The following is a 15893-nucleotide window of genomic DNA, read 5'->3' on the forward strand; positions in this document are numbered from 1 at the left end:
AAGGTCAGTTCAGGTGGAACTCAACTGGTTTTCAGAACCATACCTGAAGCCATCAAACGTGATGTACCCTGCTGATGATTCCATCAAGACAGTCCAGGTGCTACTCTACATGACATCATTTGATGATTTACTACCCAGATTTGGCATGTCCACAAATGAAATGGATAGCATTCCTTCCTTACCTAATCATGTCAAACACTAGTAATAAACAATACATTCAGTTATATAAAAAAATATACTATCTGGAAGTAGTAGTAGTGGAAAGGGGGAATAGCTGTTAACCACCTAAGTATAGAGGGGCTTGGGAGCATAGTTATTATCTGACCTAAATTCAGTTACAATGAAATAGTCTGAGTGACCATATTTTGACTCCAGTGCATAGCAGAAAAGATCAGCAAGCTTGATGGAAATCTTAATTAAAAGTCACCAGCTGTAGAACAGAAAATAAAATTATTCCATCATCCGCATATCTCTTTAAAAATGTGACTTTTGAGCTATCTTGCACTAAAAAAAATACTTATATTCCGAGTACAATAAAACTAAATCGCTTATTTCCTTACTGAAATAGCAACCCATGCTAACACCCTTTACTTGTTTGTAAAGACTCGTGCCCACATTGAAATAATTCCAATCATTACAAAACTTATACAAGTCCAGTAATAAGTCTATTTCAAGTTGACCTATCTCTAGTGATGAGGCCAGCTCTCTTAAGATGCAAGAGGCGTCTCCAATCAACATATTGGTGTATAAGTCCTTAAAATCAAAACAAACAAACACAAGACCCTCTAGAGAACGAATTGGGGTTTGTTTTATCACCTCAATTAGTTCATTATTGTTTCCTAAAATAGAGTTTGGTAAACCATTATCACTTAAATAATTCTTAAATCTACACAAAATTAACCTTGGCCTTTTTTGCAAAAATGTGGAAGCTTCGGTTGTACACCACCCGTACCCTGTAACAATGGGCCTGCCTGTTAGGAGATTTTCAGTATTTTGACGGGCACCTTCTTTTAATTTGTGTACCTGTGGCATAAGGTTTAGACTTGGCAATATGTAGTCATTTTGGTTCTTAATTCCTCAATTAAAATTGTTATAATCCTCTTTGGTTAAAATCCCTTCACACTTTTCTAGTATAACTCCTAAAGAAGATCTTCATTTCTGCTTAATAGTACTTGCATCCTCCATAAGACCGACACTGATAAAAACCTGAGTGCAAATGTCTGTTATACTCCTGCTTATACCAAGAAGCTGAATTGAAAGACCACCCTAAATTTTTATCACTTTCATGCAGTACAAAATTTTCATTGTGTTAATTGCCTAAGCAACTTAAAACCTTTCAGCTGACTCTCCCTCCTTTTAATTGCTTTTCTGTTGATTGTTTTGTTTAAACTATGATTTCTTCCCATATAACTTAAACATGAAAAGCTCATTTTAGAGCCTTGTCAATAAATCTCCTCTCTAAATAACCCATCCTGGGATGGAAATAATAACGCATAATTTCTTTTCTAGCATTAACCTTTCTATAAAAATTAAAACCCTCTTTTGGCAATCCCCCCCTTTTTTTCCTGTTACCAGTTAAATGTTTTACATATTGCAGAATAGCAAACACTGTCCGTCTTTTCACTGCTCGTTGCTTCTTTATAACGTTCATTTGGCATTGTATTCATCACAAAACCGCCTCCACAATTTAGCATCTGCCTCTCCTCGGACGAAATATCTTTAGCTGTGAAATTGTCTAGATTATCTTCACTGGGGCGTTTGGCACAAATCTGGCCTTGTTTCAATGTAATTATGGTTTAAAGTCCCCAGGACTTTAAACTTTAAATCTACTATTTATATAGCCTGGCTAAGGCTGTTTCGGTCTCATTTCGCCATTTATTACCTGAAGCCTGTCATGGCCACTCCGGTCCAACCGAATCCTGACGCTCTGGCTGCACTCGTGGCTCCGCCTGCCGCTCCGCCTGTTATTCCACCAGCACCAGCGCAACCAGCTCTGGCAGCCGACGGCGGAGTCGCTCAAGCAGCCCCAGTCCAACAGGAACAGGTTTGTAGTTGGCTTGTATTTTTTCCCCTATGGTGCTTACTTTTCTTGTTACACCGTTTTTTCCTTCTCGCTAGCTTTTTACTGTCAGTCGTCAGCTTCATTTTGCACCACGTGTTCTTTTCGTTTTCCATCGTTAGCTCTCTTTTGTCGCTATTAGCCTCCCGTTTCCTGTTTATTCTATCGTCATATGTCAGTTCGCCCACCAGTTCTATTGTTATTTATATCTCGTCGTGTGTTCTACTTAATTTGCTACTTTGTCATCGGTTCGACCGTTTACAACTGTTTGCCGTGCGTGCTACCGCTATAGTGCTAGCCAGTGTTCGGCTGTTATAAGTGTTTGGCCGTGTGTTCGGCTGTTACGAATCTTTGGCCGTGTGTTCGGCTATTAGAAGTGTTTGGCCGTGTGTTCGCCTTTTAGAAGTGTTGGCCGTGTGTTCGGCTGTTTCAAGTATTTCACTGTGTGTTCACCTGTTTTCTAGTGTTTGGCCGTGTGTTCGGCTGTTACAATTTTTTGGCCGTGTGTTTAGCTGTTACAAGCGTTGGCCGTGCGTTCGGCTGTTTCAAGTGTTGGTTGGTTTCGGTCTTGTTATTTTCTTCATGTTTTCATTTGTACGCTATATATACGCGCGCCTGCTTTTTTCCTCGTGGGACTTTCCGTTTTATTTAAGCATGTTTTATCTCACACATATTTTCTCGGTCGTTTTATAGTTCTACCCGTTTTTATTATTGTTCGGCTCTCTTTATGTATTCGCTTTTCCTTTACATTCTCTGTGTGCTTATTCTGCTTTGTTTTGGTCATGATTTTTGTTTTCTTTTGTTTCTCTTGCATTCTCGTGGCTTCTTTTTGCCTCGGCGCGCATTTGTTGTTTTGTTATAGTCGTGGTTTCAGCTTTCTGTTCTATGCAATGCGGTTAAGTCTCACATCACCTTAGTCTTATTCGCATGTCTGTATTTTTGCACGGTCATATTTAGCTTTTTTACGTACTATCGTCAAGCGGATTTCTCTTAGTTCCCTTTGTCTGGTTTTTTAACCCACTTGGTTTTACGGTTTTTAATAGTCAATTTTTTAACTCAGCATTGTTCAGTTGTCAATTTGCGTGATGCCCGGTTTTTTTGTTTACGCTCCATTGCATTACAGCTGTTTTGTTTACCTCGTTTTACCTTAGTGGCATTGTATTTTGGAGTTCTATCCAATTGTTTTCTTCTTAGTCATACGGTCTTTTGTTTTACTTGTCCTCAACAAGCCGCCCCTGATGCCATTAGTGACTTAAAAAAAGAGTTGGTTTTGTTACCCAAAAGCACGATGCTGGCACTGTAGACTCGGCCTTGGGCGTTCTTCGTCAACTCTTAGCCCGTCCCGCCGCAATTTTTTATCCACATGCTTCACTGGCAGCATTAGAGCAGCTTGTTGATCTTGCCTATGAGAAAGGCAATGAAAGAGCAAATCGTTTTGGCATCGTCCTTAGGCAGACACGAACCCTGCTGTACAACCCCTCGTTCCAGCACCTCCTCCTCAAGTTTTTAGGAAGCAAGAAAGAAGTGGAGGTAGCCAAGGAAATTCAGAAAGCATTGAAGCAAAGCCCGCCGACTTATTTGCCTGGATATTCTCTTAATTCTTGAGGTCCTTCGCACCCTTTCCCTAGGGCTCGTCAGGCTCAAGTTTGTTTTTCATGAGGTAGGCGTGGCTATTACGCTAGATCCTTTTGGGCTAAGCATGGCTCATACTACAGTGTCAACCATAAATGAGTCTCTTTTTGTTGTAAAGAAATTTGTGGTCTCCATGTTGTCTCCATATATTTTCGCTTTTTTTTGTTTTTTGTTTTCATTCTTTTTCCCTGTCCTAGGCCGAAAAAAGGTGGAGCTAGAGGGACGGAGGCGCACGTGGTCATAGCCACTCTTATCGTCGAAAAATGTTTGAAAAAGGCCATGGAGGACATATCGGGGAAGATCGCTGATATAATCTAGCGTAAATGGACAGTCCTTGATCCAGCAATTAAGAAATCTTTCATCATGACACATGCGTGGTTTATTGAACTCCACTGTAATGGGCATGACCAGATGTAGCGGGTTAACTTTACCCACCTCTCCCCAGACGAGCAGGGAGCCGTTGGAAACTCTTTCAAGAATTGTGCGAGAAATCTTTGAAGCACTTGCACGATGGAGAATTGGGAAACGCCATACTTGGTGGTTGGCTACTGCAAAAGTGGCGGCCTTGAAAGGTACTGTGAAAAGGAACGAAAAACTGCTTAACGTTAACGCCTTCAGACAGGAAGCTGTAGATCTCGGACTTTTTAGGATAATCTTGGAGGACAGGCTCCCAGCAAGGGAAACAGTTGGACAGATTTGCAGCGGAAAATTTGTTAGGCTCTCAAAATCGAAGCATTGACGGGGACGCATAGACGGATCCGGACGATACCATGTGAACCGATGGAAGTGGTCCGGCTCAGCTAGCGGGTTTGCTCTCCCAATCACACCAGTCTTCACTAACGCTTTCGGATCTAAGTTGAACCAACGTGTGGACAAATAATTTGGAGGAAATCTAAAGTTCCAAAAATAAGAAAAATAAAGAATAAAATAAGCGAAAGGTAAAATGATCCCAAAAAGCAAAAAGAACACGGGAACTGTGAAACTGGGAGGGACCCAGACCCACTACCCGAACCGGACCAGGAACCCGTCCAAAGACAAGTTATAGGGTGTATATTTAGATTACCCTTCTGGACACGGTTCAGCCAGTCACTATTCCCTTCTGGATTCAGGTGTTGGCTCACAGGAGCCTTTCATTTAAATTTAAATCCACAATTATATTATATTATTAAATCACAAAGCAATGCAATTGTCATATCTCTGAAATTTTAAAATTATTTATCTTTATAACCTACAGAACAACACATCATGGTGGAAGAGAAGAAAGGAGTACAGATTTAATACGCGTACGTCTAACTAATATGTCAATAACTATCATACCTTAAATGCGGGGGCTTGGTATAAATAGGGTCCTCCCTGGTTCAATCAAATTGATATAAAATATTTTCAACATGGCCCCGGCTTGGTGTTTGCAGGCGAGAATTAACTGTGCCCATTTTTCGGACAAATACAATAAATTCCTTGTAAAACAAAAATATAGTTGAAAAAACTATCTTGTTATCTTGTTGTATTGCGCGTTTAGATCCAAATTAATCCGTGCATTTTACCCCAACATTTCAACGCGATCACCACATGGAGCTTGAGTGTTCATTTATTTTTGAAATCTTCAGTTCGACAGTTCGTCACGTCACTCTTTCCCAGGTTTTTCACTGGAAACAAACTTTCTCTGTTCTTTGGAGACCTACTATTGGACGGCACTTTTAGATAGATATAAGAAGCACTGTCATTGGTGCTTTTGATGGCGCAAAGTTTGAAATTTGGAGGCATTCATCTAGAGGTAATTTTTTCGCAGAACAAGATGTTGGGTAATCAAGCCAAGCCTTGTGCAAAGGAAGCAAAATACGAAAAGCAGAAATTATACAATGAGAAACGTAAAGAAAAACCTACAAAACCACAGTTTAGTTTAAATTTCCAGTTCAATTACGGCGAAGAAGAGGAGATGAGAGCTACAAATAATAGGTTCATCCACCTACGAAGCATGGCGATTCGACGATCTGGTCGTGCAATTGCTGATTTTTTGCAGGTTCTCCGCTTTTTTTAAAAGAGGCGATTTCCAGTGCCAATGGCTGTGTGGGGAACTTGAAGCTCCAGCTTGTAGACAGATTTTGTCTCCTGCTTCCCCTACAGAGTGCTTCTTTGTTTGTGGGCAGGCTAGCCTAGCTACTCTGCTTACGGAAACTGCAGGAGGCTGTACCTGTGGAACACAGTACAGCTATGACGAGGAGAGCTCCAGTAAGCATATGGATGGCCACGTACTTAGACTGGAGTTCAGTTGTGAGAATGGCCACAACATGAAGTGGGCGAGCTCCTCTATCTTGGCAACAAGTACACTGTGAACTGTAAGTAAAACTACTCATAAGATTGTAACAGTGTTGGATAGTGCTCTTTAATTTGTTCATAAATTCTTTCATAATAAAATCATTCTCATTAATTACTATTCCTTTTTTGAAGCACCTGTCTTCATCAGTCTTCAAATACACAAAATACTTTATACTGCATGCAATGTTATCAAAACATATAGATGGTGATGTTCTGACTTTTTCTGATAACAAATAACCTCATATTTTTTATTGTTCAATCATGGCCTTCACTGACTCTGCGCTGATTAGATTAGACTTGAAACAAGTAATTATAAGGTTGAAATGGTGTTTCACCTCTCTTTTCTAGAGTGGTTCATGGCTTTACAAGCTCTGGTATCCTAGAGAGTCAGTACCAGGGCTTTTCTGAGGCGGCAAAGCTTGGCAGTGTTGGTGACAAGTATATAGATTATGGTGAGCTCTCAAAATGATCTGCACATGTTTATTAATTGTACACCATAAGAGAAAATGTCTATTAGCATATAGTTGTGCCTCTTCTTTTTCCTTTTCCTGGTATAATAATAAAAGTTCATATAAGGATTGAATCCACCACTCCAGGTACCCTATATGGTGCAATAGTGTACCCTTTGAGGGATGCCAATAAGTCTACTCCATAAATTTAGTGTAAGTTTGAGTTGGTCTCTTTAGATATCCTTAGTCATAAAATGTTTCTCTATACTCCTTTGTGATGCCTTCACTGCCTCTCACAAAATCATTAAGTAAATGCTTGTTTTGTTTGTAGTGTATGATACCATATGATGCTAGACCGGATACATGAGGCCCAGAACACCACCACATACCTCGAAAAACATGGAGCAGTAAGTGTTCCTGAAACCTCAACATTGTATTAATATAAAAAAGGTTAAAGATAGATTTAAATAATGCCTCAGTATTCAACTCTGGCTGTAAGACATGTATACATCTTTATTGTTTTTTAGACTGTCATAACTGATTGCTGCCATGATTCGACATCTAATGCTTACCATTAAACAGTGGTAATACTTTCATATGAGTAAGTAAGTGTTGCAGTCTATATTCAAGTTCTGCATAAGGTTGTCTTGTGTTCAAGGGCCACCCTATAGATCTTACATGATAGATTCTCTTTTGGACAGGACCAAGCATGTGGTAGCTGTCCAGACGGTTCCTAAAGCAGAGTTTCGAAGCTCTCAAACACACGAGTTTGAGGCACAGAAAAAAATTATCCCAGTTATTCCAACAAAAGATATTTAGCTCTACTCCATTATTTAATGTTTAATTGTCCCCCTATTTGTCCTTACGTCCTCAGTTTTTACAATATGCGATACATGACCTTTTATTTGCAATTGTCCAGGTTAGTGATGAACAGGAAAATTGAATGTTCACCAGAGACAAATGATAATATAAAAACTATAATAATAACTGTATTCTCTTGATCTACTAATATCTCCCAGGTACCAATTTCATTTCAAAATTATCCTTTTACGGTTCACTGTGATAGATGTTCCACATGACTATGTGCCAAAAATAAAGAACTGGCTGTTGGAACAGAACATTAACAATTCCTTTGACGCTTGCCATGTAATTGAGGAAAGTTAGCCCAGAAAATCAAGGCTGTGGATGTTTGTGTTAATGTACTACCTGATCTATCCAAGACATAATCAAATGTACATTTTAATTATCGCTTGGATTAAGTAGTACTAGAACACAATTATTGCAAATTAACTTTTCTAGTAGATTAAACTATTCTTTCCAATTTTATTTACTTTTATATACCCCAGTAACTCATGACTTACTGACATTATTAATGCTTTTCAGTAAAGGGAGTGGCAAAGGCAATGAAGGAAATAAGTAGTGGTGCACAGAAATGGGAGGGTAAAAGTGGTTTTCAGAGCTGTCTGACAAGCGTAAGTGCTTGCAATCAATTACATATCTTCTTTTTAACCTACAGAGCACTACATTGTAGCTGTTACTTTATTCAGTAAAAGAGACAATTCACATTGCTCAGTAAAGGAATTCAATAATCTGTGAAAAAAAGAAAACCATTTTAAACAGTCATTTCCATTCAATAACAGACCAGGTTCACTCAGGTTCAGTTGCTCACCCATAGACCATAAACATAAATATCAATGTTATTGTTACTATCACTATTCACAGAGGCCAGTGTGAAATGCCATTTTTATTATTCAATGAAAAACTGTACAAGTGCAGGTGACCGGAATGCTGATCCACCAGTCTTCAGGCCGAGAAGAGACGCAGCGGTGGCAGCACGAACTTGAATACAGATTATAGCAAATGATGAAGAATGAACTTTGATCAACTGCTTCGAAACTCAAATATTTCATTTCAATAGATTTATGTGATTTCCTTAGTCATTGTTGTTCATCCCTTTTTCGTGATGAACAGGGGGAGTGTGTTGAGAAATGGTAGTGGATAGCGTGACAGCATGACACTTTCTTGTTAATTATGTTTGAATCATTTATACAAATAAGAAATGAAATCCCTAAATTTTGATTTTGAGACAAAGACTCATTGGTAGACACCTTCCAAATATTGACAGTGATTAGTGATTTCATTACATAACAAGGCATCAGGAGAACTTCAACCTTACCCAATATATTATAGCTAGAAGCGAGTGGCTCTGGGTGTATGAACCGTAAGTGTTTTTGCTGGGGATGAGGTAAAGCTATGCTGCACGAAAGGCAAGTTTTACCTTCCTCTCTCTTTAGTAACTGGCTCCTCTCAATGATTTAAAAACCAAGCCATCCTATCTTTGTAGCTTCGGCTTTCTAACCTGATGGTGGGACATACACATGAGGACATAGACCAGGTTGATATTGTTTTCAAGTTATGTAGAAGGACCTTTTTTTACTCCAGTCTGTTTTATGGTTGCTATAAGGGTAAGCTTAATTTGAGGGAATTCTTTCCAATCACTAGTTCACTTTCTTTTGTTTTTTTTTAATGAGTTTTCATGTACCAGGTTTCAGTGGAAAACTAGCATGAAACATGGTAATATGTCAAACTGATTTATCAGCGTTTTTTCTATTGCCTTTGTAGATGTTAAGCAGAATCACGGAAGCCCTAAAGAGAATGAATGTGGTAACTTTGGAACAACTTTCCGTAAGATCATTCACAATTCCTACATGCCGTCTCCCATCACTGTATACAGAAAGAATATTTTCAACATTAAAAATTGGCTTCGTGACATGCTCACTTAAAAATCACAGTTATCCATGTCGCTTCAAATTAAATGAACTAGGAGAAGTTGGGATGACACATTGGAATTGGGCTGTAGCAAAGAAAAAAGAATGGGAAGGACCATACGTGGTACTGAGACAGCTGCCACAAGACAACCTGTCCGTGCAACTTCCTGATAATTTGCCCTGTCCTTCTATTGAGGCTATGCAAGCAGCCTTAAAGCATGTTTTGGTACGTATGACCCCAAAAGTGGTAGCATGGTGGCAACGGTTTCTGGAGGACGAGAAGGAAAGACAGAAGCAATCAGACGAGATGGCAGATGAGGACTACCAGGAAGCTGGCAGTACCTTTGATCTGATGCAAATGAAATACAATGATGAAGCACACAACGAGAGAGAGGAAGAACTCTTTACGCTGTTTGAGAAGAACTACAAGTTTCTGAAGGTAAGTTACTTAGACCTTCAATAGTGGTAGCTTTTCCGTCTCTTAAAACACCCTCTTGAATCGTAAAAAAGATATATAGAAGAATCCGTGAGGAATAAAAAAGAATGAAAACATCGTAACAATGGATGCAATTCCTAGCATGTCGACACCCTACGACAACTATTTTGATCGCCGGTGTGAGACAAGGTCCGCATGACTTGTGCTGTTTGGGTCAATTTTCTATAACACAAGGGCAACAGTCAGAGGACGACAGCCTTATGTTCAAGGAACAGAATAATGAACTCAACAACCAAAAAAGATTATTCAGCATTTACGAAAACTGTCTATAACAGTCCTTGTTATTGTTTTACTGTCAACCAGGTACAAATAACCAGGGAAGCTCCCAAAATTTTCACTATTTTGTTTTCATACAAACTCTACCTTTTTCCATCACAGGGATGGTCAGCTTACCTGGCATAATGGCAAAATACCTCAAGACAAATTATTTGTTAAAATTGGGGGAGATCATAGGCAAGGCTCTATGAAATTTGAATCTCAGTTAGCCAATGTAATCAAATGGGACTATGACACTTACTTGAAAATCGTAGACTAACACCTTCCCACTTCTGTTCTCATCACTTCATGTTGTTTTCTTGAACAATAGGTCAACCGTTGCATTATATTACTGGTTCAAAAACAAAGACCCTATGAAGACCTCCACCGTCAACAAATGTGTTGTTACGTGTTGCCAGGTGGAATTTAATTATTGCATTGGTTAACGCTGCTCGAATTTTGCCGGCCCGAAAAAAAACTTAAATTCCGGGCCGAAAGTGCCGTGTAAAAGTTCGACTTATACAAAGGAAAATACGATATGTGTTTTTTAGATAATCAGTTGATAACACGGGAGCAACACCTTACAAGTGAATACTTGGAAGTAACAACTCAGAGGTGAAAGCTTGAATGTCAACATGTCACCCTTATCTGCTTCAATACAAAGATGTGGAGTTGCTTACAAGTCATGCATTTCAAACACTCACCTCATGTTACATTTCCCACCCTTAAATAAGTAGATCCAAGTACACTTAAAAAACAGTATTTATCAGTTATATTTTCAACATTGTGTTTTCCACTAGCCAACAGTACTACCTGATATGGCGAGTCATGTCTACGCAACAGGGAAAGCTGACAAAGTTTGCATCAAAGAAGTTATAGACAGTTTCATCGAAAGACCAATATCTTCTTAATGTCAATTCAGAACATCCTCAAAGGGTGCTCCCTGTGGAGGTGATATATGATTATTGATTCATAAACTTAGAAAGACACACCAAGCATTCTTCATTGTATGCTGGTTTAGACCAAGAGGCTAAAACAACTTCAACAAGCAAATGAACACTTGCTGAAGTTGATTAGCATTTAATTTAAAGTTTAATTTAGAGATCACAGTTTGAGCCATTGTCGTCCAATCTATTTAAGACATTTAGGAATTGTATACATGGAACAGGAATGAATGCAATAACGTTAATAAATCATCGAAGCTATCCTTGAGGATAGAAACTGAGACAGCTTAATTTGCTTTGTGGGTTCCGGGTTATGATTCAAGCCTGATCAAAAATAACACTATTGACAAAACATTATCTGTGGATCAGAAGGGCTTCTCGTCAAAAAATAACTATTGACAGTTTTCATCAAGTTTCACATTCTTCATTGCAAGACTTTTAACATCTTTGTATGGATTTCTATGTGCTGTTTTTGTGCATCACTCAAGTGTCTATGCCTACAAAAGAGCAGCTTGCCACCTACCTTGGTAATCGGTTCAAACCTACATGTAGTACTCAATGACACTGCTCAACAAATGCCTGAAAGGCTGTCACCTTATGCAGTCAAATGTGGCCCGTTTTTGGCCACTCACACAAGCGTAGATGTTTTTGTAGAGTTGTTCAACTGTACAATTCTTTTACAATGTACTGTTCCTCTAATTGTTTTCTTTTAATTTCTTCTAGACATGGCTCTTTTAGTTGACATTGTGTTGCCATGGAAAAGAGATTCTCGAAAGGCACCCAATACAAGAGGTCGGTGAGGAGGTGGATGAGGGGTGAGTATATGTTATGTATCATTTTAATTTTCGTTTCAAATATTTTGCTTACATTTTTCAATGAGATCGTTTTTTAAAAAAATATTTGTTTTGAGTTTTCAAAAACGGTTCATCCTTTTCTCTGGTAGCAGGTACAACTAACGTTCATATAATAAATATTTTATTCTTATCTATTTGTTTTTCCACGTGTGTACATTGGATGTGATACTAAAGAGCTGTAGCGCCCAGAATAAAGTGGATTAGCTATTTAACAAATATTCTCATGATCAGCTGTGGTGTTTTTTGAAAATGAAATTTAGCAAAACGTCTTCCTGCAGCAAAATCTTGAATAGCGTTGCACTTTCTAAAACTAATGACAAACGGCAGCCATGCTTTTATGAATTAATCAGAAGAATTATTATTGATTTTATGACTTACAGGTTGATAATTTAATAAAGGTAAAGATGTACCAAAAAAAGTGTAATTATCATTGTCAGTTATAGTTGTACAGCGCATTTGATCACATTCAGATGTTAATTTGCGCCTAATAAGTAATAAATTATTATTATTATTATTATTATTATTATTATTATTACAACTGTTGCTGTCAAAAAACAAAAACAAGTCAAGGATATATTTAGTGTGACAAGCTTACCTGACCCCTTGATTGGAAGCCAAGTTGACCTGGCATCTGTAATTGTTTGGATAATATGGGACCAAAGGCTGCACAAACATGACAAAGAGACTATTGTTACTCAAGTAATGGCTGCTTCCACCACAGTACCAGCAACTGCCATTCAAACTCCCATAGCCCCTTTAACAGTACAGGAATCTGCTACACACATGCCGCAAGCCACCACAGTATTGACCGATGCAAGCCAACTGCTAGCAGCTCCTCACTCTGTTGAAGGACTGACAACCGTGACCCAAGTAACTGTTGCTCCCATCACAGTACCAGAAACTGCCACTCGCACACTAAATGCCCCTTCCACACAACAACCAAATGTCAACCAAACAAGCACCAGCATCCGCTACTGCAGTACCTACAGCCACCACTCCCTTATTACAGCACACATAACTACTGTACAAGTTCCAGCGGCTCCCCCTACTGCCGTATCAACAGCTTCCACTAATGTACCAACAGTACAGCCAAGTGCTGCTCCTATCACAGAAGGTCCAACCTCTAAACAAGCGGAATCCTGTCATTCTTCTGACAAAGTATCTAAGGATCCCATTGTTCATAAGATCAGTTCAAGCAGCCATGGAAAACTTCCCATTCTTATTACTGATGATGATGATGATGATGATTCTCGGTAACATGGCTCACAATAGACAACAGACCCCTTGGGACCCTGACACTAAGCTCAACTTATACAAAGAAAGTAGGGATGGCACATTAAAAACCACCAACTGGCTGCTTGACTCTGAAATACAGGCTGGCCAAATAATGCTGAAGAAAGGTTTTGCACATGAAGATGAACTGCAGGATCCTGCTATTAGAGGTGAAATGCTACTTCCTGCTGTCGACTATTGGGTCTGCATTAGAACCCTTGGTTGGCAGACTGGTATCGTAAAAGTCTTTGACAGCTTGTGTAGAAAGCCAACTTTAATCTTGCTTGATTATGCTTGTCGCATGGTGGTGTGCCCTGAATATACTGTAACTTTTCTTAATGAGAGGGTACGAAGGCAGCTTGGCAGCAGTGATTGTGGCCTCTTTGTATTAGCATTTGCCACTGACTTGTGTCACGGGCTAGACCCTTTCAGATGTCCACTGGTTTGGAATCAAGGAGAATGACACCTTTCCCCAACTCCAACAAAAGAGTGCAGTATCACATATCACACAGCAAGACCGATGTAGCAAACTTCTGCCTTTGTAGGCTCTCCAATGATAAGAAAGAGTATGTAGAATGTTCATCATGTCATGGCTGTTACCATCTTGACTGTGCTTCATTACCCAACTGGGTAATCTACAGAATATGGTGGAAGTGTCCAAACAGCAATACAAACACAGCAAGGGTCGGATCTCATCTTCGTCAAAACTGCACCTCTGTTAGATAATACTAAGTACCTTTGCTCTTTTAGCAACCACTCTCAGAGCACCTAGAGTAACATGTCAAAAGATTCCTTCTAGACAGCGAACAAAAAGGACAAGCATAATGATTGAGATTGGTTACAAGTAACTCCTGACCAGACAATTTCAAGGCCCAGCAAGGTCATTTAATGCAACACTATGTGGAGCAAGATATACAAACACAAAAAAAAACATAGTGGTATTGCCACTTAACTCTGATATTTTCTATCATAAATCAGAAATGTCAGGACAAAAGGGGCTTTAACGCCACTGCATTTCATTGTAACAAGACTGGAGATAACATCACAGGACAACAATACTGTTACAAACGTCACTTCAATAGAGTTCAAATCATTTTATCACACAGTATGATCATGCAAATAAGGTATCTAAACCAAGATTTATTGCACCAACTATAAAGCAAATTAGCAACAAGATCCATTATTATACAATGCTGATGCTATCTCAATTTTGATTGGCTAGAAGCACCCCGCTAATTCTAGATGGCGCTGTGTCATCGCGTCACATCTACAGACACTGGCGTTTATGCATGTAGGTATGACGCGTTTTGGCAGACAATGGTTTTCGTCACCTGACAAGCTAGCCGGCGGTTTGAGCAAGATTGTCATGGCGGAGTCCGCTCCAAGATTCGCGTCAGTCTCAGAAGTGGATTTAGGACGCCTTGTTGACGACAAGGACTCAAAGAACACCAAACGAGCTACCAAGACAGCTCTTAGAGTTTTACAGCAGTATTTGAAGGAGAAGAAAGTTCCCGAACCGCAAACCAAAGATGGCATCAGTAACGTTCTCAAACTATTTTATGCCGAAGCTAGAAAAGTCGATGGAACTTCTTATTCCAAAAGCACTCTCAAAAGCCTGAGATTTGGACTGGGCAGACACTTCAAGGCGACTCTTGGCTTCGATATAATAAACGATCCAGCATTTGCCGAGGCAAACAAAGTTTTTGGCGCCAAGTGCGTTGAACTAAAACGATAAGGGCTCGCCAAAGTCGAACACACGCCACCGATCTGCGAAGAAGATCTTAAAAAGCTGTACGAAAGCGATGTTTTTAACCAAAACAGCCCGGAAACGCTTCAAAACAAAGTTTTTTTCGAGGTTATGTTGTACTTTTGTCGCTGAGGAAGGCAAAATCTTCGTGAACTCAAAAAAGCTGATTTTTCATTCAGCACGGATGGCAAAGGTGCAAAATATGTGTGCAAAACAACAGATGAACTCACAAAGAACCGACGAGAAAATGATGAAGGACTTGAAGGAGGCGTGATGTTCGAGAAACCAGGACCACACTGTCCTGTGGCTTCATTTGAACGGTACATACAGCACCTGAATCCCTCAAAAGAATGAAAAACGCCGGCATATCTGATCAAGTGTGGTACGATAACATGGTTGTCGGAGAGCGTTTGCTCGGTGAAAAAATGAAAAGGATCTCTCGAGAAGCCAAACTTTCAAAGTCTTACACCAATCACTCGATCAGGGCAACGGCGGTTACAATCCTGGACAAGTCCGGGTTCGAAGCAAGGCATATCATGGCGGTGAGCGAGCACAGAAATGAATCCAGCATTCGGAGCTATAGCAGGACTGACATTTCAACCAAGAGAAAAATGTCGGAAACCCTGACGACAGAGTGCGAGGTGAGAGGTGAGGAAGTGGCTATTAATCCGCACCAGTTATCTCCTGTTATTAGCCTTTCTCAAGAGGAATTTATTGTACAGAACTCTCATTCGGTTTTTCGCATGATAGCGAAATTATCAAGGCCTCGGTTTGTGTTATCCGCCTCAGCCTTCGGCTTCGGCAGATAACACAAACCTCGGCCTTGATAATTCTCGCTATCATGCTCAACCTCATCCAATAATTGCTTAATATCAACATTCTATTCACAATTCTCTATATAATTTTTCTTAGAGTCTTTCTTGCAAGAAAGATATTATACGTCATCCTGCATGTATTTCATTCTAATAACCCTTATTTTTTGTAGTGAGTAATACTGTTTGGAGAAATTAGATGCCAGTCATTCCTGGTTTGTTTGGGGTGCACATTTAAAATGATTTCTACCTATTAAATACATGTATGAAATTACACTTTTGTAAAATT

General features: G+C 39.4%; 2 pseudogenes; both read left to right on the forward strand.

Annotated features, from left to right (window-relative positions):
- Positions 1-4201: 4201 nt before the first annotated feature.
- LOC146472513 (uncharacterized) lies at positions 4202-10886 on the forward strand (annotated as a pseudogene).
- Positions 10887-11370: 484 nt separating this feature from the next.
- LOC146472514 (uncharacterized) lies at positions 11371-13779 on the forward strand (annotated as a pseudogene).
- The last annotated feature ends 2114 nt before the right edge of the window (positions 13780-15893 follow it).

This window comes from Pavona decussata, unplaced genomic scaffold (assembly GCF_977016875.1).
Source record: "Pavona decussata unplaced genomic scaffold, jaPavDecu1.1 SCAFFOLD_98, whole genome shotgun sequence".
NCBI lineage: Eukaryota > Metazoa > Cnidaria > Anthozoa > Scleractinia > Agariciidae > Pavona > Pavona decussata.